Source organism: Camelus bactrianus, chromosome 11, assembly GCF_048773025.1.
Source record: "Camelus bactrianus isolate YW-2024 breed Bactrian camel chromosome 11, ASM4877302v1, whole genome shotgun sequence".
NCBI classification, from domain to species: Eukaryota; Metazoa; Chordata; class Mammalia; order Artiodactyla; family Camelidae; genus Camelus; species Camelus bactrianus.
In genome coordinates this window covers 35,395,478-35,423,362 of record NC_133549.1, presented here as the reverse complement: position 1 = coordinate 35,423,362, position 27,885 = coordinate 35,395,478, and the positions used below count along the sequence as shown (strand labels likewise).

Genomic DNA, 27,885 nt, shown 5'->3' with positions numbered 1-27,885 from the left:
ATGTGAACCAATGAATACTGCCTCTCACTAGATAATTGGCAAGATGTGTGCACTAGTAATAAGCTACCAGTCTCTGTTAGCTGTGCCCCTTTAGAATGGGAGAGGGGCAAACCTGGTCTCCCACTAGTGATGCCAAGAGAAGAACTGTGAGAGCTCAACCATACCAACCAAACCCACCAGCCCTACCACTCCAGAACCACCTTTAATAAATCCACAGTCTAAACAGTAATAATGTCCTTCACATTCAAATATAGCTTTAAATCAAGTTTTTTAGCCCCTGTTTCCAAACACAGTGCATTTGTGTTTGGAACCTTGGGACCCAACCAAGATGTATTCACTTTGCCCACTCAAGTCAGTTAATGACACCTTGTGACAAAGCAGTCTGTAAGCTTTATGATTACAAGAAACAGAAGGCTTTTTTCTTTGTTTCCATCTAGTACCCTGATGAGGAGATCATGAAGAGAAATGCTTCAATCACAATGCATCACCACATTGTTTCCAAATCTTACGGTATTCTAGGACTGGCTTCATGTGGTTGGCACACCCATTTACCACCTCAATATGGCTTGAAATTTGATTTTTTTAACTTAGCAATATTTTATCAAGGAAGTTTTGACTGATGCTCTATTTATGCTTTTTTTTTTAATTAACATATTTATAATCTATACCAATCAAAATCCACCAGTGACCTACTCTCCACATTAGGAAAACATCAATCTCATGCTCAGTTATGTTGTGTCCTAAAGATCTAACATTTTCCTAACGTGAGGATACTCTTATATGGTGTTGATAAGCTTTGAGAATCACTTCAAGCTCTGCCACTCACTCTTGCTTTGACTTTAACTCTGCCTGGTCAGGCCAATTTCCATCTCACTGACTTTGTATCCCTACTTTTTCTCTCTTCCTCATGCCTACAGGCTGTTGACACTAATGAGCTGTTTGCCTAATTCTTTATTTGCAAATCCTCATCTTGGTTGTGAGCTCCATCCACTTTATTTTATTGCTAGACTCTGCCTGTCAAGCGATAAAAACAAAAGAGCATCTGACACAAATGACTCACAAAACTCCACCAACTATGAAAGCCAACCAGGCACTCACGCCTGCCTGACAGCCATGGACAGGGCTTAGGAATCAGACTTAGTGTGTGAAAGTCATTTACAGAAAGATGCTTAAGTCATTGAAGAATCAGATTTATCATGTGAAAAAATGAAGATATGGTACATGCTTGATGGGGTTGAGATGAGAAATAATTTAGCAAATGTGCTAATGTTCATCTCACAGTACTAGTCATAGGAAATAATAAAATTATGTGCTATCATTAAGATGTATTACTCTATTATCACTCTAACAACTGGAACAAAGTGATTAAATCAATCGCAAACACTATCTTAGATCACTCTGGAGTATATAAAAGTGCTACCTGCTGGCTTGCTCTGTTCTGCCCTCTGATCTGATCTGGGATGTTGGCTGTGGATTGAGACAGGTGTTTTGTTTTTTGTATTTTAATAGAATGGCAGCTCTTTTCTCAGAAAGTCATGAAATCTGGATGAACATCTCAAAAACAATGGAAAAATGGAAGTACTTTTTGGGAACTTTTTTCACCTATGTTGAACTTTGTTAACTAAAACATGCAACTGATAAGACAGACACTAATGCGTAGCTGAACAGGTATCAGAAACCAAACCAGAGACAGATCCTGCTGACAGTGAAAACTTTGGAGGTGACAAAGAGAATGTGGTCTGTCAGAGCAGCATGTGGAACGAACAGAGGACCTCAGCCTTGAAGGCTACTGAAAGGACTTAAAGATCTTTTTAGAATTTCCTGTTTTCTCTTGTGTTGTTAATCACGTAACTTAGAGCAAGAATTCCTTGTTCGCTAATTTGTATCTGTTACTACTTATTATTCCTCATTGACACTACTGCTTTGAGGTCCCTGATAATTTCCTGCCTTTGGTATCATCTTGTTTGCCTTTCTTTTTATACCTAATAAACAATGAGTTGTTTCTATTCCCAGATTTTGCTTTCCCAGAGCACATGCATATCCTTGCGTACCCTGGTCTGGGAAACAAGGGGTACAGAACACTAATAAAATCTGGGGTCAGGTGGAGATCAAGACAGGGGAGTAAAGGGAGGTTGAGCTCACCTCTCCCCACAAATACATCAAAAATACATCTACCTCTGGAACAGTTCTCTCTGAACACCTAGTGAAAGCTGGCAGAAGAGCTATTATATAACCAAAGCTGCAATAAAGATCCCCACCTAACCAGGTAGGATGAAAGGGAAAAAAGGAAATGGGTTGGGACCTGCCCTCTGGGAGGGAGCTGTGAAAGAGGACAGTTTCCCTCACCCCGGGAACCTCCTTCACCAGCTGGGAGGTCCACCAGGACGGAGAGGAGGCTGCAGTGATGTCAGTGCTGGCATGCTGCCAGGCAGGGTAGAGACACTAATGGCATGTTGACAGGTTAATTCTTTCAACCCAGAAGCATGAACTCTGAGAGAATTTGCATGAGGATTTCCCTGTGAATGAACAATTGCTTCGTGTGTTATCACTTTGTGGTCATTTGGCTTGGCACATAGAAACAAGGGTTTAAGTGTTCAGGGAATATTTACCATGTAAAACATATTGTCTGGCTGGTGCTAGAGACTAAGGCACTAAAAAAACACTTCAGAAGAGCAGGGTAGCAGAATGAAGAGTATGGGGCTCTGAAATTACCAAATCTAGTTTTGAATTACAGTCTGCCACTTACCAGCCTTGTGAAAAGGAGCCAATTTATTTCTCTGTTCTGAGCTATCGTTTCCTAATTAGTAAAATTCAGTTAATATGAGTACTCGGTTTGGAGATTTTAAGGGAGATATCTGTGGATGTGCTTTTTAAGCTACCTGGATGGGGTACAGTACATTTGATTTACAGAAGAATAGGTGGTGGTGGTGACATTTTAGAGGGGCTGATCTTTCTGACATAAAGCAAAGGAGGTCTTACTATCTTTCCTTGGGCATTACAGTCCTACCTCAATGTAGCAACGCTTATTTTTCACATTTTCTTAGGTTAGGCAAGTGTTTCATAGTACTTTACAAGGCTGTTATACACACAAGTAAACAAAGCAATCTTAGAAAAATGTTCTCGAACTTATAACGGGGGAAAAAAGGGTTTTGTGGAGATGAAATCTTTGCTTTTTGGCCAACAAAAATGATACTCAGACACTTTAGGATATGATGGATAAACAGGTAATTTCACTGTGATATATTAGCAAGACTTGTCCTATTTTCAGACATTTTCCTTTTGTCCACAGAATACGGGTAGAGCAAGAAATAAGACCCCAGATTCCGCCACACTGAATTCTGACTTTTACCTGGGGGACCTAAACTGTTTTTTGTGTTCTGTTTTTCTTTTAAGGGCTTCCCTAGTATCCCCTCCTCCTCTTTTGTTCTGGTTCCTGACGAATTTTGCCACAGAAGAGCAGAGAATCCTGCTGACAACAGATATAGCTGATTTCATCATGAGTTAAAAACATTCAGCATAGAGATAAATTGCAAACAAGGAGGGGAAACAGTTTGGCTTTTTAAAGAATGATCATTCTCTTCATTCCTGTTTGGCTGAAGTAGGAGAATTCCCGGCAGCCAATCCTGGAGGACCATGTCTAGTGGAATTTTAAAAATTTCATTTGACTGGCCTCTTCTAATTCCACCTGGGGACTCACTCATCCATATAAGGGAGCTGAATATTAGGAGATCTTCCTTGTTACACTATTTCTGTGTTCCATGTCTTAATGTAAATTTTTCTTTACTCGGTTTTACTCTATAAAGAAATAAATATTCACAAGTGAGAAAAGGAAATGAAGAGGTGGGACTATTTGTCACTGGGACAAAAATTTAGGAGTAGGTAGTGACAGAATACCCTTAAAAAAAACAAGCAAGAGATATTAGAAAAAAAAAAGTAACAGTTATCATGAATAAGAACCAATCTGAGGAGGCAGCAGTCATCCAGACCAATAGCAAATAATTTCCTCCTTTATTCTGGGCTCCCCCTGAGCTGAAATGTGCCTGGATATACTGATTTCAGTATAGAGGCTGGTCAGTTCTCAAGTAGTTAACTTCAAATTGATATTTAATCCTTTAAACTATCCATTGCTATCCATATTCGTCCACATAACCAAAGATTGGACAAAAGTCTGGTGGGAGAGGGCACTGGAGCAAGTGAACCAGGAAAGTGGTCTGACTTTGCTTCCTACTGTAAAACAGCTGTTGCTTCCCTGAAGACCCCCATACCCTCTGCCTCTACTTCAGCTTCTCTCAATGCTTACCAGTTTTTGAACCCTGGATCGTCAGAGAAATGCATTTCTGAAACTAACAAGAAGGCAGACAGGCAGCCCACGAGAGTTCTCTGCAGTCTACAGAGCCAAAGGCCGAGATATCTCCCCGTTCTGTATGTCTAGGTGATCAACTGCAGAAATTCTAGATGAATTCTGGAAGTTTAAAAAGCATTAGATTTCAGTTTTTCTCTTTTCTCCAAAAAAGAAGGCTCATTGAATTCCTTGCTTCATGTCTTAAGACTTCCATAATCCTTACCCTCTATAGCAGTTATAATTAAACCTATTCACTGAGTAAATATGTCATTCCAATTAGACTACGAACTCTAATAGAAGCCTTTTCTCTTTTGTGTACTATTATATCCCTGGTACATAGGCTAGGACTTGGTACATAGTGGTGATGCTATACATTTTTGCTGGACAAATGACCGTGTATGTTGTTGAAAACAGGCACCTCATAATGCTGTATTAGGCCCTGGAAATGACCAAATAGAAACTGCTCCAATTCAAAGATTTGCAGACAGCTTTCCTAAGCTATTACAACTATTATCACCTACATGCTCCAAAATAAATTTTAAGAAAAGTTTCCAAGTGAAAGTTAGTTTGTTGGTTTTTTTTTTTTTATCAATAACCATGTTCTAAGAGCCTCACAAGTGCCTTCTAATGGGTTCTGAATTTTGTCATAGCACCTGTTTAAAAACATACATCCCTACATACACAAAACACAGTACTAATAATCTAATAACTACTCTCTTCTAGGCCATTCTTCCCACTTTCCCATCAGGATCTCCCTGACTTCTCTGCATGAGACAGGGAGAAAGAGAGCATACACAGAAATGCAGGCGCACACACACATATTTGGAAATGCATGTACATCTTTCCAAAGTACAAGCTCACTAAGCAGTGATATATATCTTTGTTTCAATTTCTTTCCCTTTAAACCATTTAAACCTTTGCACCATTAAGTACTGCTTACATTAATATGTAAGAACAACAACTACAACAAATTAAGAGGTCCTCAGGTAACACTTTTCCCTTGCAGAGCAAGTTTTAACTGTGATGTTTAAATTCAAGTTTACAAGAGTGAAGAGATTTCTTGGTATTCTATAGGTAGGCAGAAGTCATCAATCATTCAGAAGGTACATCATTCAAAGTCATGAATAAATGGAACTAGTGCTTAAAGAATCCAGTGCTTGCAGGTGTCACTGCAGTGAATGAAAGATGTGGCTCCTTTTGAGTGAAAGGAGGCTCTTCTTTAGGTACCATGGAGGAAAGACAGATAAATGCTCGGAGGAATGCTGGGAGAAACTAGATTTATCATAATGATGTCCAGAGAGTAAAACATAGGGACTTGGAAAACATCTAAGCCAGACTGTAACTATTATCATTGTGTTAAGGTTAAGTTGGTGAAGTCTCATACAAACTAGGGTAGACTGGTGGAGACACAAGGAAGCAGAAACAGAAGCTTATGTTCACAACTTTTCTGAACCTTCTGAGTTGAACATAAATCTCAACAGTGGATGGTAACATAATGGCTTTCACTAACTGTCAGGTTCAATACCCACTAAGCCCAAGAGGAATGACCTGAACCAGGGAGAGTCAGGGTAGGTCCAGGTAGGTAAGGTGAGTTGAACCATGTCTCAGCTCCCACATGAGGCCCTCCTTCACCACTCCCCTCATGCCTGCACTAGTCTTCTCTCTCTTCAAATCTAACTGCTCTGTCAGTTTCAATCACAAGGCCCTCAGTTTTTGTAGCTTTGCAAAACTATAGTGGATGAATTATCACTGGGAATTAATGAAACTAAAACACTTGTTCCTAAATTTGTATTTATAATGCTGTAATCTTATTTTAAAAAGAGGTGCCTGAATTTCATGGTTTTTAGGTCCCACCAAACCTGGATCTCTCCTGCCCAATTTCCAAATAAAAGCTTTTCTTACAGTAACTGCAGGGAATATTAAAGTGCACCAGTGAAAGTGCACCACTGCCAGGCTCCCCACTCTAATATCCTCGGACATGACACAAGGAGAACATTAGACGGTGGGGTCCTCATCATTTTAGAGCGCTGGCTTCTGCCTATTTGAATTTGAGAATTAGAAATGTTAGAATTCTCTGCAGACAGTGTAAAGGATTAGTTTCTTCCCAGTTCCACGAACTGAGATAGGACCTCAGGACCTTATTTTTTTCAGGGGAAACAGGAAGAAAAATTAGATGATGAAGAAATTCTAAAAGCCAGCAGAAGAGCTAACAGGTGATTTACCAGCCAAGGTTACTGCGATGGTTTTAAATGGGTAGTAGAGCAAAACACACTTAATTACTTGGTCTTGTCCCTCAGTTGTCAGCAAAAAGTAAAACAGGGGTTGATTTGGTTTGACTGGTTGTTTGATTTCTGTTTAAAATAAAACAGAGCTAACAAATATGCAAAACTACTGAGAGCACCTAGATAGTAAACTGAAGGTAAAAACCATCAATTTAAAGTGAAGAGGTGAGAGAAAACAGCTTCCTGAGTGCCCGGTGAGATGCTGTGGTCATTAACGCTGGGAGCAGAGTATTTTCAAAGCTTTTCAACTTGTCAAAACCATGGCTGTTAATTCAAAAGAGATGCCTACTGCAGGGCAGTTATTGAGTCCCAGATTTATGAGTGTCACTCAAACCCCATTCCATGGCATCCCCCGAGTCACCCTCATTCACCTCAATCTGAAGCGCTCACTTACCAAATGCCAACTCACCAAACAGTAATTTATACAATGGTAAACACTTGGTTGAAAAAGCACCCGTATCTCCAACTTTCCCACAACATGCATGCATTTATTTTTCCCATGCTTTTGCAGGTTTCTTTCAAAATAATTTAGAATCTTTTTTCACCTGTGTTTCCTACTTTTGGAAAGAAAGTTCAGAAGATCTAGGCATTATTTTATTTATTTACTTATTTAACTGCACTCAATTCCATTTAACAAGTATCTATTGAGCATGAATTACCTTATGATCCCTTTTGTGTTGTCCTGCTAATGTGAGATGTGTCTCTTATAATGTCTAACTCTTTAATATATTTATGCTTTATCCTCCCAGCAAGAGGAGTCTATTAAGTGCCTGTGAAAGTCAGGCACTTACAGAGATGTAGAATTGAGTAGGTCTCTGTCAGTATCCTCAGAGAGGTTCCCAGTAAAGGAACCATGGCACAGAAATGTTCATAACATGACAACTTATATTTTACCCACTTACTGAGGCAAATTTGAGGCTGCATGCACAAATATAAAAGGGACTATTTTTCTCATCTTTATTTCTCCAGCATCAAATCAGTAGTCCAGTGTTACTCCAGTGTACTAGTACACAGAGTAGATCAAGTAAGGTGTTTTTGTCTTTGTATTTTGGACAATAGGATCAACTCAGTATCCATGCAGAATGCAGTGAGGCATCTAATAGTGTACAGGTCATGAACCATGACCTGATGGAGGTAGTGATCTATTTATAAATGGAAACAATACAAGACACCTCACAACCAGACAGAGCCCTAAATGTTGCCGGCTAACTGGCCTCCTGCTTTTTGCTACTCAGATCTCCATTAAAGAGTTTTCCATTCAGCTTCCAGGAGTGTGCTGCTGGCACTAACAGCCTCCAGGTCTTAGCACCTATAGGAGGCATGTAACGTCAGAATCCGCAAGCAGCTTCCAGCCACGGACTGAGCATGGTGAGTGTACCAGGGTCCTCTCATTTCTGCTCATGTGGGACCCCTATATTGGCAAATCTTTGGCCCAAGGACCCCATTTAAGTAAAGTTCTACTTTTTCTTCCACAGATCATGCTTTTGATGCTATATATTAAAACGTATTGCCAAACCTAAAATCACCTAGATTTTCTTTTGTTTTCTTTAAGTTTTCTATTTCTGGACTCCATTCTGTTGCATTGATCTCTGTGTCTATTTCATCTTTTACCTTAAGAGTACTGAAAGTTACATACCTACTTGCTTTTTTCTTTTAATTAAAAGTTTATTGAAGAAAATATACCAAAAACATATCCTGGAAGTGAGTTATGTGGAAGTGATCACCATCTTGCATTTCTTCAACATTTGTCTTTTTTTTTTAAAGACTATTTTTTTAGAGATGTTTTAAGGTCACAGAAAAAGAGGGAGGTACAGAGATTCCCCCATAAATTTCCTGCCCTGACAAATGCATAACCTTCTCCTATTATCAACATCCCTCAGAGTGGTATATTTATTACAACTGATAAACCTACTTTGGCACATCATAATCACCCAAAGTCCATAGTGTTCACTCATGGTGTTGTATGTTCTATGGGTTTGGAAAAATGTATGACATATATCCATCATTACAGTATTAAAGCATTTTCAGTGTCCTAAACATCCTGTGTGCTTTGCCTATTCATTCCTTCTCCCCATCACCGCTCCCTCCCCCCACCATACAACCACTTTTTATTCCTCTTTTAACTTATGTCAATTTTTCTTCATTATTTTGAAACTATGTTGTTTCATGAGTACACATTTTGGATTTTCATGTATTTCTAGTGAATCAAACCTACATGCATTATTGAATGTCTTCAATATTTTGATTTTCAGCAGTTTGTCTATTTTGTGCTAGGTTTTGTTTTGTTTTTATTTATCCTGCTTGTGGCTAAGATTTCTCAAACTGTGGGTTAATCTCTTGTCAAACATGGTCATTATCTCTTGATATGTTTTCTCTTCTGCATTTTCTTTCTTCTGCTTCTGTGAATACAACTGCATGCATGGCAGAATGTCTGATACTTTCCTGTAGTTCTATTATGCTGTTCTTTTACCTCTATCTTTGCATCATTTTTGATCCACCTTTGTTTTCACTTATCTCAACTTTTGCTGCATACAATCTGCTTTAAGATGCATCCAAAGAATTTTTTTTGTTATTTTTAATTTTAAAATTCAAATGTGGTCATTTGAAGTCTACATTTGTCTAAATTTTCCTCTAAATTCTTCAACATTTTAAAACCATGTATGAAATTCTAATGTCTAGCTCATATGTTTGTGACTATTGACTATTTTGTCTATTATTATTTCTTCTATTATGAGTTGTATCTTTCTATTCCTACTTTTTAAAACTGTTAGATTTTTGTGAATGATACTTTGAAGGTATTCTTTTATACTATGTATGTATACACATACATGCATACTGTATATATCTATACTATGTATGTGTTCATATATACTTTTTTTTTTAAAGAAAAGCAGTTAAATTGTTAGATTTAACCTGTCAAGGATTAGCTTTTGTTTTATTAGTTTTCTCCTTTCTACTAAGGCACAGCCTTAACTAATAGGCTGTGGACCTTATTCCTAGGGTGATGCCATTCTAGGATCTCAATTGAATACTCGTGTTATTCTTCAAATTATTTTCACTCTAGCTACTTCAAAACCAGTATACCTGCAGGTCTCTGCAACATCTCAAATCTTTGTCCAGCTCTCAATCCCTCATGTATTTTCGGCTATATCTTGTGCAATGTCACCCCACCCACATGCCACCTAGGATTTTAGACAAGAACAAAAGGAAGTAGCCTGAAGAAAATTCCATGTACTTCTTTAAGGTACCCTACCTTGCAGATTGCAGTTGCCTTAACAGCCCTGAATGCCATTTCATTCATGCAGTGAAACGTCAGCTCCCTTTTGGGGCTCCAACATTTTGCACATTTGGGAAGTATCCCTAAGCAGAAATCTGAGTTGAATATAGTTAACTCACGTAGTAAGTTTCCCTTTCTTTCAAGGAAGAATGCTCCACTCTGTCTACTGCCAAATGCCTTAAAACAACTGATTTATAACCTTGGCCAAATTCTGTAATTGCTTATGAAGGTGAGTCTGAAAGCAACTATTGTAATCAGAATTTTAAGAAGCACGATATATTATCAAAATATGTGTGTGCTCTTTTGAATTCCTTACAGGGCTTTGAGTTTCTTAAGAACATCTCCAATGTCTATCTTGGTTACTAAATTATGGTAAATACGCATTTGACAAAAAATGAACAAATGAGTAAATGCATGATGAGTTTATTAAATGGGAATGTTTTGACTCATCTAATTTGATTAAGAATCATGAAAGGTGACCAATACAACCGAACATCATAAATTTGAAAAGCACTCAGGGCCAGAAATCCAGAGTGATAAATGTTCAAATCCTCACTCCACTGCTGCCTAGTCTGATCTTGCTGAAGTTACTTAAAATCCCTGAGCTCTAGTTTCAAATCTAGAAAATAAGATTTGAAACTGACCCCTGTTAAGGCTTATATAGAACGTAGCTGCTTACAAGCCTGCATCTAATGTAGGAGTTCAAGACTTGCCCACTTTGTTTCTTTGTCTCAGTGGCTATAAATAGCGGTAGGGTCATAGAAACCTATGGACAGATTTTCAAAGCACTCTGTATAAAATACAGTCAGAGCAAAAATTGTGTGGTGTGGGAATGAGTGTTTTTTCATTAACACAGGTTAACACAGGTAATTCTAGCCAAAGTGGTGGATTAGTGCCAGAGAAAGCGTTGTTACTTGTTGATGAGCAGTCTCTTAAATGAGGGCTTTCTCTCAGTGGAAATACACACAGCATGAACAAGAATATTTAGTATCTTAACAGAGCTGCATTTTAAGGAACTAAATTGCTGCTTCTCATACTATAAACTACAAATATTTGTTTACATTAATAATATAGACTTTATCATTAAGTATCAGTGGATCTTGAAGGCAAACTGGGAAAGATACACTGAAATGTGAGGAGATTTGGTCATTTAGAGAAAGATTTCTATGGATGGAGTTGGAAGGGAGCTGTGGGTGTCAACACAAGTCTCTCGTTCTTGACAAAGTATTTAGAATTAGCTAGCATTCCAAGGCATTGATGACTGGAGAGGAAAAGAAACAGGCTGGAAAAATGACTACTATCCAGGAAAGAATGACTACTATCCAAGAGAAAGCAAAGTGGGAAGCAGGGTCTCAAATGGATAAATGAATAGAGTTGAGGTAGGAACGTGAGTTGAGCGAGAGCCAAGACAAGAGATCTTTAAGTTTTTCATAAACGAACTTGCAGCATTCAAAGTGCCCTTTTATGGGGTGATGTGAGTATAGTTCATGGCAGACAGCCTGGTTTACATTTTCAGAGTTGGGACCAACCACCATGGAGTGATAGTGATCTAAAAGGGAAGGAAGATGTTCTGAAGCATGGGAATACCATTAGCCTCACAGATGCTTATAATAGTAATAAATGTTAGAAGTATGAAGGGAAGGCTTCTCTGAGAGAAGGTCATTACTGAGACTCCAGCGTTAATTAATTGGGAGAGGAGACAGCACTCCACAACCAACCCATGGAAAGAGACGGTAAAGCAATCTCTTCGGGGAAAACTAAGAGAGATGTTCCCAGTTGCTCATATTAGACTTTCTCTCACACAGAGGTTAAGAAGCTGACTTAGATGACCTGTGGACCAGGCAAGCTGAAACTCCAGGGCTGCTTGACTAAGGTCAGAATAATCAGAGGGATCTGAGACCGCCATGGTATGAAATGTCTGTCAAGCTGTCAGGATGTCTGGGATTTTTCATTTTCTTAAGTTAGAGGTGATAGAACCGTGGCATTTCTGACAGCACCCAAACAATTTAAAAACAAGCATGACATCGGATTTGGTCCAAGGCAGTAGACAACTGAGCAACTACAGAATTGTGATTTCAGGTTTTAATTCCCTGTATTTTGTATTTTTAGCAACTATTCTTTTATTTTATCCTTTTATTCATCTCATCTTTCCTATTGTTCTGAGGTCATTTTTTTCTTTAATCTCCTACTTTCCCTTTTCCCTTATCCTACAAATAAATAAAACTTAAAAAAGATTTGATAGCCAAAGGCTTCCTGTATTTTCCAAAGACACTTGGATATCCATTAACTTTAAATATCCAAACCTTCTAAATGAAACCTGGCCATGGGTGCAGGACTCATCAGCTAACATTTCGTCACCATCCAGATACACACTTAGAGCTTGTCTCTAAGCCTTATGCCCTGAAATATGAGGTTCTTCTCCCCTTCCATCACATACAAACACAAACCACACCCCCCACCCCATTACACAACATTATCTGTTTTCTTGAACTCCAGTTTTTTAGGGCCTCTGAGTTGATGAAACTCCAGGTGTCCTCAAGCCTAGACCATTCAGTTTACCAGGAGGCGCAGGTAGAAGGCCTATGACTCACTTCAATAGGGAGAATGTATTTTCTAGTGGTTCATCACTTCATCTGTGAATTGAGCGAACACATTTCTGCTAAAGTTAATGAATGTTTTATCTCATAGCCTTTTAAGTAGCAAACATGCCCTTCTCATCCCATTCTCTGGGCAGTAATGGCAATGCTCAGGACTCAGAAATAGAAGGTGACCATTTAACAGAGGTGGCACCATTTTAAAACGCAGTTCCACTTGCTAAAGCCACAGTGGGAGGCTTTGGGAAGAGTCAACAACCTCAGTTTCCTTCAGAAGTCGCGACTCTCTGCTCTAATAAAGCAGAATTTCCTAGATGAACAGGCTGGGGTCCACTTACACAGCAATGACTCTTCTGAGTAACAGGCCAATTTTTACCTGTCTGGTCCAAACCCCTCCTTGTCTTGTTTTGCAATAATGAAACTATATTCTGCATTTTTTTAAACCAAATAGTACCTGTTACTCTTTACCAGCTTCCCTAAATGTTTTACATCTTACATAACCAAAGATAATCATGAAAGCCAAGAGATTTACGTTCATATAATCCTATCAAATGATCCGCATGCCTTACTTACATTTTTCACAGAGGGAAAGACTCTGAAAGTGAAGTGGGGAGACTCTGAAGGTCACTTTCTCTCCACCACAATGTTCCCCCTGGCATTCAACTCCTATGTGAAAAGCAGACAAGAAAGATCACATACATGATTAAGAGTAACACCTCCAGCTGCTATGATTGTATTTCTTTCTTACCACAGCAATCAACACATAGTTACTACTGTGTTTGGGGACTAACACATCTGTCATAGCATGACAATGAGCATTCATTTTGGTCATTAGCAGTTCCGAAACCATTCATCACCTTAGCCTTAATATATTTGGCTGCCTTGAGTCAAAGTTCCCAGAGGTAGTATATTTCAGTCCCTGGAATTCCATTGCTATTTTTGTGGCAATATACATTTATTACTAAGCTTAAGCATGAAGTATTACTTAAGATTGTTTATTGTGTTAAAGTCTACTAAATTAGGAAAGGGAAATTGTCTTGACTCTGGAAGATTGCTCTATAGGATGTTGAAATTCTATTTACTGAGGAGGTATTTTTAGCCTTTTAACATTTATTGCACAACAGATGGTACTCAAATTTTTTTTTGATAGGAATTTACTGTTTTGTTAAATTATATGCAGGTAAGGCTAACTGGTCCCTTTTTTTTTAAAAAACATGAAATTTACATATTTCTCAAACAGGTGAACATTTATATGTTGACTCACTTGATAAGAAAAATAGTTTCACATAGCAATATATGGTTTGACCACTGTGACTTTCTACAGATAAGCAAATTATATCTCAGTGTTTACAAGCTAGCCCACACCGAACAGTTTTGTTTTGTTTTGTTTTTTTGGCTTTGCTCTATCAAGAAGACATTAACCTCTGTCTAGAACTCTATGTAGTTGGCACATATTCTAGATGCTCAATTCAACACTCAAGGAGTGATGGGGAGAGAGGCAAGGGAGGACTTTTCTCATTTGGGCAGTACTTAGAATTCATACAAAATTAATATATTTATTGATCACTTTTAAGCTTTTTTTTTTTTATATTCCTCACTTGCTCATCTGTGAGCTCAGACACAAGCTGATCAATAATTTGGTAGACGTAAGCACTACAGAATGTCATATTTGTAGAATCCTTGGAAATCAGCTAGTTGAAAAACCTCCTAATTCTATTGGTTGCAAAATTCTTCCAGAGTGGCCCAAAGTCATGCAACTAATTCTAGACAAAGTAGAAATTAAGATTAGCTCTCTAGTCTAGTAGTTCTTTTCACTATTAATTATTAAGGAGTTAAGGCATAGGGTAGATGATCAATCATTGATTTATTTTAAAACATTAAGTACCTACTACATGTCAGGGATTTGGGATTCAGGAATTTATTACACAGGTCTACTTCTTGACCTCTCATTTATATTATAATGTAGAAGACATTGAAGTCTCACCTAACTGTGACTGGAATCTATAATACTATCTTTAGCAAGGATTCCGCAGACTTAAGTGGGATATTAGTAGGATCACTTTTGATGCAGTGTGGGGAAGGTACCAGAAGAGCAAGAGTAGAGTCAGGGAGACAAGCAAGAGATCACAGCGCAGTCAATACGAGCAGTGATAGGCTAATTGCACAAGAAGACAGATTCGGATGAAGAGATTAATATGCAGAGGGTTGGAGAACTTGGGTGAGTGAAGCAGGCTTGGGCAGAGAAAGAGATTGAACTATGATGCTGTTAAGACAGAGGTCTCCACTTGTCCTAAACAAAACTGTGAGGCAATTTCAAATTAAGGCAAGTCAGAGAGATTTCAAACTGAGGCAGGAGTGTTTTTGTTTATTTTTAAGGCGCTCTGACCAGTTGTAGGCTCTGGGCTATGCTTGGAGAGGAGCTTAACACTGCATGAGATGACACCACTCCGGTGGGGGCAATTGCACATGAGACTCCTGGGAGTGAACATCAGGCAATAATTCATGAAATGAAAGGAACAGTGACTCAGTTCTAAAGACGACTTTAACAGTGCCTCCAGATATCCAGGACAGAGGAGATTAAAAGAGGTATGAGAGGTACTTACAAGGTCGAAACCTGGTATTTTCTTGGAAGTGTAAAGGCAATGGAAAGAAGCAGTCAAGGATAACTTCTCATTTTCTGACTTAAAAAACACTGTTGATGGCATTGATACCCACTGTGGGGGAATATAATAATTTCATCCACGGTGTCACAGCCCCCAGAAGGAGATAATTAACTATCTCTATCAGAAAGTAAATCTAGATGCAGGCATGGAATGTACAATCATCAGAATATAAACAACCACCAAAGCTATGGAAGTGTAGGTGATTCAAGGGAGTGTATAGAGTGAAAAAAAAAATTGGTTAGAATAAAGACCTGAGATCACAAATTATAAATTCCTTTAAAAAAGACTAAAGGGTGAGCTTAGAGTTAGGAAAAGAACTAAGAGGATATTTCAAGAAGATAAAGTATTCAGCAGTGTTAAATGCTACTCAGAGTTTGAGGACAGTAAGGATTAAATCATTTAAAATTTCACCAGAGATATATTTGTGGCCATTGCATGGAATGATGAGAATAATTCATGGAAAATGACTAATGGGGACCACAAGGATATGCCACTCTTTAAAATGTTCTCTCTCCGAAGAGAAATAAGAAACAAGGCAGAAGATTGTGGAAAATATAAGATCCAGGGAGCTTTCTTATTTTTTTTTAAGGAGTGAAGATATAGAGGAGAATGGGCTCTAACCAATGAAGCAGTTTTCTAAATAGGAGGCTGGGATGGGATGAAATACACAACAGAATACACAACAGAATAGTCAGACTTAAGAAGCACATTTTTCATTTTAACAGAAGAGAAAATTGAGACAATACATGCCAAGGGAAGTCAATTTATGAGCAGAAAGTTAGTAGAAGTAGTGGTCCATAGAATTTAAATAAAACACTCAAAGTCTCCTAGTTCAGTCTCTCTGCCATTGTACCAACCCAATGGCTGGTGTCATTTTCTCTGTCAAACATACTGAATTTTAACCTACTGGCCTTGGAAAACTTTCCAAATTCATGGTCACCAACTACAAGATAATGAGCCAACAATGAACAGTGCAGGTGTGCTCATTTGCATCACTCCTCAGTGCCTTCCCTGTGTTCACTTGCATGCAGTTTAATATGCCCAATCATAACCCTGCACATCAGTATCATCTCAATTAAACCCCCAGACTACCCATTAGGCTGCTGTAAAAAGTCAAAGAAATTATTAATGCAAACCCCATAGACTAAAACTGTCACTTTCTTCTACATGATTTTCTGAGCCTTAGAGATCTGAACGAAGGTATTCAATTTACTAATTATATGATCTTGTATAAGGCACTTGAATTTTGAGTTTCAGGCTCCTCATCTGTACAGCTGAGACAATAATGCCTTTTTTATACATGTTTATTTTTAGAATCAGATTAAATGATACATAGAAAAAACTATCAGTAGTATACTTCTGGTTACAATATACTCATTCCAAACTACTTTAATCAAAAGGGAAGAATCAAAATATAGTACTATGTCAGGTAACTCAAGGATGGGAAGACTGCAAGATTTCAGACAGAAAAAGAATCCAGGGTTGAATACACATCAGCAGATATTTCTTCCTAACACTTGCCTATGGTCTCTTTATATGTCTTTGTTGTATTACTCTTTAACGCACAATTCCCACATGGTAGGAACAGAAAAAAAAAGTTCCATAGCTGCGTCTTTCTTCCCTTCAGCAATTAGAGAAGAAGAAACCTGCTCTACTTTTTTCAACGCCAAATACATTACTGAGGAAGGGATAACATATTTCAGATCTGGGGCCCCCTGTAATCAAGGTTCATCTGATTAAGAATGGCTACTTCCTTCTTGACAACCATGTAGATGGGGACGGGGTAAAGGTGACATGGGAAATGAGAGCTATTTTTCCACAAAGCTAGGGTTTGAAAATACACACCAGATATCTAATACATAAACTCTAAAGTCGTATCAATTGCTAACACCACTGAATCACTGTGACTTACTAACTTGGAGGAGAGATTGAGTTTTTTAACTGCTTCTCTATTACAAAATAAAGAAAAAGTATAATGCTGTTAATGTAAAAAAAAAACTTTTCCAGGGCATAATTTTCCAAGCATTTCTACATCCATGGTCTCAACCTAACTCATTGTTTCTTGAATGTTCTAAATCCTTCCCCACCTCAACCTTTAACTGTACCTTTATGTAACCCGGAAAGTTACCTCTTCAGGCCTTACCATTTCTGTCACCTTCACTTTACTCAAGTTTCTGTTCCCAAATCACCTCTTAAAATACCATCTTTTTCTTAAACAACATTCTTTACATTCCTTATTTTAGATATTTAAAAATTTTTTTTCTTTATAAATCAATTCCAGTGGAATTTGAGGAGTAGGACTTCTCTTTCAAGATCACAAACTTTTCTTATGACTTAGGAAGGTGTCTATCGTGGAAGAGAGGTAACATTTTTATTGAATGTATAATCAATGAGTAAGTATATCTGAGATTCAACAAAAAATGATTAAAAGAACACTTCAGTAAGGGCTTCATTTTATAAATGAATCACCCAAGGCTGAGAGATTTCTGTGAAAGAGGAAACACCACACAGGTTGTAGTGTGAGAACTGAAATGAAATGATGACATGTTGTCTTTACATTTAAAAATTATTACATACACTGTATTACTGGTGTATCACAAGAACTCTAAAAGGAATCAATAAGAGAGTGGTTAGAATAGGACTTTTAGAGCTGGAGAAACCTGGGTTTAAACGCTGTCTCCATCAATCTTGCAACCATATGTAAGTTAATTTCTGACCCTCACTGTCCCCTCCTATAAAATAAGGATTTAAAAAATCCATCTTATAAAGTTTTTATGAGAGTTAAATGCACTAGTGAATATCAAGTAATTAGCTTTGAGGCGGGACCTTGGCAAACACTGGGAAAGGTTATCTGTCCTTGTTATCCTATTGTACTTGTGAGAGAAGCCACGCCCATCTCTTGTTCAGAAGCCATGGATAGATCTAACAGACCCTGGAGAAAACTGAAGCCAAAACTTAGCATCAGAGACCTGGCACTTGTGTGACAGACCAGATCATGCACTTTCTAAAAGGGAGAGAAGACTGCAAAAGCCACCTCCACATGACCCCTAAAACCAAACAAGAAAAGATGATGTAAATAAAAACGTACATACATAAATAAATGACCTATAGTATGAGCTCCAATTTGAGATGGGGCCATGGTAGCCTTTATGGGAATTCTACGCAAATTAGGATAAGGAATTCCCTCTGAAATATCAAGCAGAAAATGCAGCCCCACCGGGAAGAGGACACCTTGGAGAAACAACCTGGCAAACAGGATAAAATGGGTACAGAGCATGGCAAATAGAAATTTAAGTTTTAGCTCTTTGTACCCTCTACCTTCCCCCAACTCCAAGTCAAACTCTCCCAGTTCCCCACCAACATCATAGTAGCTATACAGGTGAGGAGACAATCCTAAACATTCTCACTAGAACTTGCATTCTAGAGATGCATAAAAATCATCTTTATAGTCTTCTTTTGACTGAGAATTTTTAGAAACAGTGACAGAGACAAGTGTCAAAATGTGGAAAACAACCACAAGGCTAATTCACCACAAGAGTGAGTCTCCAGACCTAAAAATAAAATGGGCAAGAAATGCCCCACCCAATCTCAGGCCAAAAAAAAAAAAAAAGATAAAAGAAAAAAAAAAAAAACCCTAGGTGGAGAAACAGGGAAGGAAACTGTAAGAAAACAAAGATTCAGGGAAAAGAAAATGTAACTCAAAAAAAGAATCATTTCTCACAAGTGCTTAGGTACAGGCAAATACAAATTAAAACAAGACACTTAATTGTCTACTGGAAATAAGAGTCTTCCCACTCTCCCTCTTTTCTTAGAGCATTTACTTTAGAAAATGTACAAGTTCTTTCTCTGTCTCTTTGAAATATATGTAAATTTTAAAAGCTAAATAAGTAAGAGTCTTGTCAGGTTTAATAGCAAGGAATGTTTTGTTTTTTTGCCCAAGGATCTGAAATCATCTTTTTGAAATGTAATCAAAGAAGATAAATGATAATGCCCCCTTTTTCTCAATTCCTACAGGTGGATTGGTAAATTCAACAGATGCCTCACCTTGAGTTGCATAACTATCTACCACTCATATATGTAGATATGGATATGTAGGTATATTCATAGGTATGAAGTTTATTTTTCCTTTTGGATAAAGCCGAGGAGCAAACACAGATGGCCATCTCAATTACTAGGTGAACTGTATGTGACAAATGGTGCTGTCAAGCCCTCTTGAGTACTAGCTATACTGTGGATCTTGGTAACATGTGATGGATTGTGTCTGCTTAGCTAACTGAAGAGGTGAGATTTGTTCTGTCTTTGCAACTTATGTGTGTTGCATCACATTCCGGTTTAATACTGATTCACTAAGAAGAGTCTTTCTCTTCTGCCATTTTGGAGAGGTTGTCTGGGTTGGGGGTATATATATATATATATATATATATTTTTTTTTAATTAGATCTCCTCAATACTTCACCACTATGGAAAAACCAACAAAGAACTGCAGTTTTGTGAAAGAGGCCCTTAACGACAAGAGGAAATGACCACAGAAATAGATGAAGGGCTTTAGTACAAAGCTAATGTGGTAAATTCAGTACCAGTGTAGACTTTATAAAAGACTTGGAAAAAGCATCACACCAAAGAGTTGCCAATAAAAAGCTGAATTATTAGAAGAAGGTAAAAATATAACAATAGCAAAGGTAGAGTCCATAACAGAGAGAAAGTAATTTAAACAGATATCCCTACGTAAGAAAATGTGGTGTCTGTGAGAAAAATAGTTCAATAAATAGATTTATGTATATAAATTTGACACACAGCACTTAATCTTAACTCATACACCAGTTAAGCTACTGAACTGCAAGAATAAGAAGACAATTTTCTGCCATGCAGGCAGAAAGAGCCAGTTTTCTATGGGTATCCTTTCAATAAGACTGTTCTCAGACTTCCTATAAGAACTCAAATGTCAAAAAATAAAGGACCGGTATCTACAATGTTGTGAAACAAAATGTGGACAACTGCATCAGGGCGTATCCAATAGGCTCAAATATGAATACGCTTGGTGAATAAAATGCCCATAAGGCCACTTGGGGAAAAAAAAATACAAAATTTAACTAAAGTTTGGCAATCCAAAGAACTCAGGATTGGAAAAACTGATTTGAAAAAAGGGAACTGATGAAGTAAGTCCATTCAAATTTAGATTCTGAATTGATGATTAAAGAAAAAAATGTTTAAAAACTTAGCATAAAAATGTTAGCATAACTACCAAAAACAGCAGATAGAGGGAAGAAATTATAGGAGCTGATATGAAAGTTGAAAACAGCTCTTTCACAGCAAGATATTAAAAAGTATCTAAAAATAAAACATGAAAAATAAGAGACTGTAATGACTCCATCCTCTTATTTAATATCTTTTTCTTAAACTTAAAGGAATAAATTAGGAAATGATTCATTTTGTGATGAAAAAGCAATTGAAATTCAGCAGTTGTTTTACTTTGTTCTCCATGTAAGTTAATGAACATGCATTTAATACATTTTTATAAATTGAGACCCCAGATTTTTTTTTATGAATGTGTATCTACCTGCATACTTACACACTTTGTTGTCTGGAACCATGCTCACCTAATAAAAAGATTAGCTTTTATTTTAATTTTCAACTTCACTTTTATACTTTTCATCATTGTTTAAAATCCTTATAATAAGCACGTAACTTTTAGCCAAAAAATTAAAGCAGAAACTAATAGATAAGATGTTACATTGGTTAATTCTTAGAGGTGACATATGGATTATTATTTTTTTTTGTATTTTGTATGTCACACATGACCTAATATTCCTTTAACTGTCTTTTTCCATGCACAGTTCTGCAACCTTCTCAGAGGTACTCATTGTTATCATTTTGATGTTCATCCTTCCAGATCCATTTCTATACACATAAGTGCATACATGTGCATGCTGTGTTTGTGTATGTATCATATTGCTTAAGTTTACTAGTTTCAGATTGCTCACATATTCTGTAGTTTTCCATTTTCAGTTAAGTCTTAGAAATCTTTTCATATTATGTAGTTATACCTCACACTTTTTAACACCTGTGCAATATTCTATAATATTGATTATAGCATAATTTAGTTATTCTTTTATTTTTGGTAATTTCCTATTCTTTCCTATTTCATGAAATGCTACAATAAGCCTAATTATAAATATTTCCCTGGCCAAATATTCAAATTTTAAAGACAACTTGTCAGTTGATAAGGATATCCAGACAAGCACAGATGGTCTCAGAGATAGAGGATTAATTTACTTCTTAATCATGATCCCCTCTTAGGAGCTCAAGGGAAGTAGAGGTCTGAGACCACCAGTTCTCCTCCCTGGATGCTACTTTCAATAAATCCACTCTTGGCAAAAGCTACCTGAGTTTGAGGTCAGGGCAGTTCCTGGTCCCCACTTTCACTGCTCTTCAGGCATTTTTCCAGAAGTTCTCACCAATCGAGCTTTCTTAGGACAGAAGAAAGGCACCCAACACCCTTCCTGAGCAGCCATCTAGTCACGCATAAAGAAAGATACATCTAATGGGCATTATCTCTGCCTGCACAATGAACCTGAGCCAAAATATTTATTAATAAACTAATTTCCAAATGCTCTAGATAACACTGCATTAACTGATTATTATTTGAAATCATGCTTCAGGGGGGAAAAGCTTTAATAATGTATGCCTCCGTGGCTTTTTAAATTTTCTCTTTATTGCATTTTGGCAGGGCACGCTAAGTCTGAATTGAATAAAATGAGACATCACACACTGAGTATTAATTACCACAATATTAAGAGATCCTGAAGCTTTGCCTTCTGAGCTGAACCATGGCAAACAGAAGAAGTGGAATTTTAAAGACTGCTTGCTCATTTTCCTCTACTCAGAATGTGAATTATGTACATGTTCCTTAGCTTTAGTATTTTACTTGAATTCTATAAATGAGAGCAACAATTGGCCTGAATGAGGCAAAAACTGAACATAGAGACATTATATGGTAGGTCAGATGATTCTAGGACTGAATTTCTTCAAGAGCTCAGAAGCAAAAAATGTGGGAATTGAAGCTATGAATTCCTTCAGAAGCCAACAAATCCAGGGAGATGACAATGCCACTCGTTCCACAGAAATAAAAAACGTTGTGAAAGTCAGTGAGACGGGAAATTTCCACAAGTTAAATTTCACACTAACTACAGAGTGAAGGTCCCAGAAGACCCAAAGCAGTGGAAAAGGAGCTGAGTGGCACTGGGTGAGGACATGTTTAGGGGTAGCATATCATTCTAGGGGACCGTGGGAGAGCCAGAGCAAAACCAAAGGAATATATAATGTGTCTTGGGCATCAATTTGTCTAGAAACACACCTCGAACTCCATCATGAGGTCTTTCCACTGTATACGTCATCTTGAAGGGAATACCCTCCCCATAGAATCTCTCTGTAGCACCTGGATTGGTCATTTCACTACAGAGAAGGAATATCACCAGCCTATCAGTGATGAGAATGTTAATGGCACAGCCACAGAATAGTTGGTAAAAAAAATTAGACTATAAGAGAAAGACTGAAAGATAGGAAGCAAGTAGGTTTCTACCCTTGCACATACAACCAGACATGGGTTCACCCCTTGACATGCGATCTGTGATCACTCACAATATTGAAATATTGAAAGGCTGCCCTCCTGAATAGGCAACAGAAAAGAATATTCTATGTGAATAACAACAAAGAAAACACAAAGACTGTTGTTCATTGTCCAGTTGTACAAGAGTTAAAAAGCAACCTACTGCAGTCATCTACTCACAGTGTCTCCTCATGGGAATTCAGAATGGAAAAAACAGAACAAGGCATCCTGTGTCTGGATTAACAGATCCCTAGATAGTTAAAATGTGTATCTCAGAAAGGATTTCAGTGATCCCAGATTTTTGTATCTTCCCTCATGTAGAAAAGCACTAAAATCATTAACTTGAGGTCTATGTTCTTTGTGACCAGCAGTAATATTTTACCAAGATGTATGCTTGACTATATGTATTTCCTAGCCAAAAAAAAAAAAAAAAAAAAATATATATATATATATATATATATATATATATATATATATGCATCTCCACTACCTTTCAGAGCAGTTTACTCAGAGCTACTGAAAGGCTACCTCCCAGGCTATAGTTCTCCGTAAGACCCTGAATAAAGTTTAAACCCACTAAGCTCATGTTGTGCATTTTTCTTTAAGTCAAAAATCACAATTTAATGTTATACTGAGGGTATCAGCAAATGAAACAAAATAAAAAAAAATCCTATGAAGTTGAGAATAAACAAAATTATACTTTGTAGAAGACAAATCTGCTTATCTAGAAAATTCAAACTAGTGTTCAAGACAAAGCATTAATATTAATCGGTCTGTGTAGCAGTCACACAGACTACCCAGTTAAAAATTCCAGTTTTATTCTACACACACAACTAGAAGAAATTGTAAATGATACCATTTAAAATAGCATAAAATTGTAAGTTCTGTCAATTGCACAAGTATTCAAAATCAAACATCTAGAAATAAATTAACATACAAATAACCAAAGTTGTGCAAATTAACACATAAATAACAAAAGGTATACAAGACTTCTGATGAAAACTAAAAATATTACTGATAGAACTTTAAAAGAACAAAGTCAAAGGAGAGCTACAATAGGTTCATGATTTCAAAGAGTCAATTATGTACCCATAAAAATGATCCCCAAATCAATCTGTAAATTCAAGGCACCCCAATTAAAATCAGAGTAATTTGTGTGTGTTAGTCATTATAGAAATTGATGAATTAATTCTAAAATTGAAGTACATAAAGATCACCAAGGCCATGCTGAAGAAAGCTAACAGTACCAAATAGTAATATTTACTGCAAAGTTGTGGTAACATGTCATGATCATGGTCCAAGGACAGATACACAATCAAGGACACCGACTCTAGGAAGCTCTCACACCTTTAAATTCACCTGGTGTCACTGAAAAGATAAGCGGTAGAACACTGGGGAAAAGATGGTCATCTCAGTTAGGTAAGTTGGGTAAGAAATACATCTAGATATTGATTTAACTTCCTACTTATAAAAATTCCAAATAGATGTCAGATCTAAATATAAATGGAAAACTAGTAAAAAAAAAAAAAATCTTTTTGAAGAAAAAGATTGGAGGACATCACTTTGTAGAGTGGGTACAGATCTTTAACAGGACATAAAAACTAACAAGAAAGAAAGCATATCAAACGTACTAAAACAAAAATGTATGCTTATCACAAGACATTAGAGAGAGTAAAAGGCAAACTACTGACAGAACATACTGACACTAATATTTATGACAAAGGCATTTTAATTTAGAATATATGAAGGACATCTACAAATCAATAAGAAAAATCACATGACCTGATAGAAAATTGGACAAAAGACTTGTCCTTTTACAAAAAAGTATTTTAAAACAGCCAATATATTTATGAAGAGATATTCATCTTTAGACACCATGCAAGTGTAAATTAAAACATGAGAATGGTTTACATGAAAAGATAAACACTGTGCCTATGAAATGCCATTAAGACTATGAATAGATCAAAGCTCTAATAGACACGGATGGTGAGTTAAAAGGGCATGGCCACTCTGATACTCTATTCAGGAACATCTAATAAAGCTGAGCAGTGGCAATACGCTAAGGTCCAGCAGGCCCACACTTACACACACCAGAAATGTTAAGCAAAATTCAAATATTGGAATATAGCAATATTTTTATAGGGCAAAAAAACTATCCACATGTCCATCAGCATTAGAATGGAGAAACTGGCAGATATTCCCACAATGTCATTATTTCATAGCAACAGAATAACTAAATGAATATGATAAATATTTTTAAAAAGTAGTAAATTAAAGTAGATATAGTGTATTTCTATTGTTATAAAGTACAAAAACAGAAAACTATTCTTTACTGTTAAAGAGTAGGACCATGGTAAACCACGGGGGCATGGTAGAGACCGGAAGAGGGCAGAAAAAACCCAAAAACAATCTGGGCAGCTCATCATAGTCTAGAGGCTGGTTATGTCAGCATACTGTGTCTGTAAACATCCATCACATAAGCTGTCAACTTCTGACCTATGTGCCTTTCTCTGTTTATAGTATTTGTCAACAAAAAGTACAAGAAAGAAGTATTTGACACAGTGGTGCGTATCATGGACTCTGAAAACACTGCTTGGGTTTGAGGCTAACTCTGCTTACTCTTTACTAGCTGTGTTTCCTTGGGCAAGTCTCTTAAGACCTTAGTTATACCATTTATAACGTGGTAACCAGAAAAAGGAATTATGCACATGAATTTTCCTTTAAACACTTCTTAAGGAATTTAATTATCACAGCAACAGAAATGGAACAGAAGCAAGAAAAGTCATACAAAGTAAAAGTTTTCACTTACACAAAAGGAAGAGAAATTACAAAGAACTTAGGACGAATGAAGGAAAATGCAGGTTATAACAAAGAACAATATTGGATAGACAACTAAATTATCATCATCCTAAAGGAACTTCAAGAATTAGTAGCACATGTGGCTGAAAAATAAAGACGTTCAAAAGGGGAACAAACAAACAAGGTAAGAGGATAAATGTGAAATAAAAGCATGTAAGTGAGGTAACAAAAAACTGCTAAGAAACAAAACAATGAGCACTGGAGGCATTATAGAGCAGATTTCAAGCTGTAGAAAAATTAAAAAAAAAAACTAGATAAAATTCTAGCTTTGTTAGTGCAGGAAAAAAATGATAAAATGCAAAGATGGAAAATCTATCAGAGATAATACACTGATAAGTGGTGTCCTTGAACAAACTAGTGAGAGAAACAACTACCAAATGAGTAAGTTTACAGAATGTAGAGTAACACATTCTTAAATAAAAATGCAAAATAAATGGCATAACAGATTTAACAAATTTTAAAGTCTAAAAAATGTGTTATGAATATTTAGGAAGATAAATTAGAGTTATCAAAGTTCCAAGCATATCAGCAACCATTTAACAGGTTTCTGTTGGATTAACAAGTTATTAACTGGAAATGATACAAGTTGAGTAAAAATCTTCCCCAAAATGTTTAACATTGACTGAGGCAAGTACACAAATAGTGTTCAAAGTGCTTGTGTACAAAGTCTGTTTGTAGTAGATTTAGCAAAGTTCTGGAGTCAGAATTAGTATTTTTTCTTTCAAGTTTTTATTGTGATGAAACACACAAAATTTACCGTCTTAATCATTGTTAAGTATTCAGTTCAGTGGTATTAAATACATTTATATTGTTATGAAACTACACCACCATCCACCTTCAAAACTCTTTTCACCTTGCAAAAATGAAAAGTCTCTACTGGTTAGACAGTGACTACTCATTTCACCTTTCACCCAGCCCCTGGCAAGTATCACTCTACTTTCTGTCTCTATGGTTTTGACTACATATTTGTCTTTTTGTGATTTGCTTATGTCACTTAACATAAATGTCCCCAAGGCCCATCTGCCGTGTAGCATGTCATAGTTTCCCTCCTAAGACTGAATAATGTGCCCTTGTACATATATATTACATTGTGCTTAACCATTCATGCATCTAGAGACACTTCGGTTGCTTCACATTTTAGCTACTGCAAATGATGCGGCTATGAACATACGTGTACAAATGTCTCTCGGAGACCCTGCTTTCAGTTCTTTGAGGTATACACTCAGAAATGGAAGCTCAGGATAACACGGTAATTCTATTCTTAATATGTTGAGGAATCACCATACTGTTTTACATACCAGCTGTAGCATTTTACATTCCCATCAACACTACACAAGGGTTTCAGTTTCCCCACATACTTGCTTGCCAATGCTTTTTTTTTTTTTTTTCCGGATTGGAGACATCTTAATGGATTATCTAATGCTGTATGTATCATTGTGGTTTTTGATTTTCACTTCTCTAATGATTAGTGATGAACATCTTTTTATGTGCTTAGTGATAGTTTGTGTATCTGCTTTTGGAGAGAGATCTTTTCAAGTACATTGCCTATTTTGAATCAGGCTGTTTTTTGCTACTGAACTTTAGAAGTACTCTGAGTATTCTGGATACTAATTCCTAAATCAGATATAAGACTTGCAAATATCTTCTATTTGGTGGTTTGGTTTTTCACTCTGTACAGCAATCATGTCTTGTGTATGTTTTTTTTTTAAATTTTATGAAATCCAATTTGTATTATGTTGTTGTTGCCTTTACCTCTGGTATTATAGCCAAGAAACCTTGCCAAATTCAATGTTGTAAGGCTTCTGCCTTGTAGTTTTTTCAAAGGCTTACATTTAGGTTCTTGAACCACTTTGAGTTGTTGATGTTAGTGCACAGTCCAACTTTCTTATGTTGCCTGTGGACATCCTGCTTTTCCAACATCATTTATTGTCCTGTACCCACTGAATGGTCTTGACCTCCTCAACGAGTTGTTCGATACATTTACTTCTGGGACCTCTGTACCATGGGTCTTTGTCTTTACACCAGTACCACACTATTTTTGTTGTTTAAAACTAGACTTTTTATTTAATGGGTGGAGGTACAAAAGTGGTTGCCTGCCCTTGTTCTGTTTGCTGGTTTTGACCATGGAGACACAGATTCCTGATATTTATAGGACAGAATTTTTATTGCCCACACTGGAACCTGCAAGCTGTGAACAAGCTGCTTTAGAAATACATGCACACCTGCTTGCCATGGGGCTATGTTGGCCTGGGTGATGGGTAG

At 36.9% G+C, this 27,885-nt stretch overlaps 1 long non-coding RNA gene across 1 annotated transcript in view; it reads right to left on the bottom strand.

Annotated features, from left to right (window-relative positions):
• The window catches only part of LOC141579253 (uncharacterized), a 76,234-nt gene that overhangs the window by 25,383 nt on the left and 22,966 nt on the right, over positions 1-27,885 (bottom strand). The window contains exon 2 of the long non-coding RNA XR_012510410.1: positions 13,069-13,161. This is a non-coding gene — a long non-coding RNA (uncharacterized LOC141579253). The remainder of the gene's footprint in view (positions 1-13,068; positions 13,162-27,885) is intronic.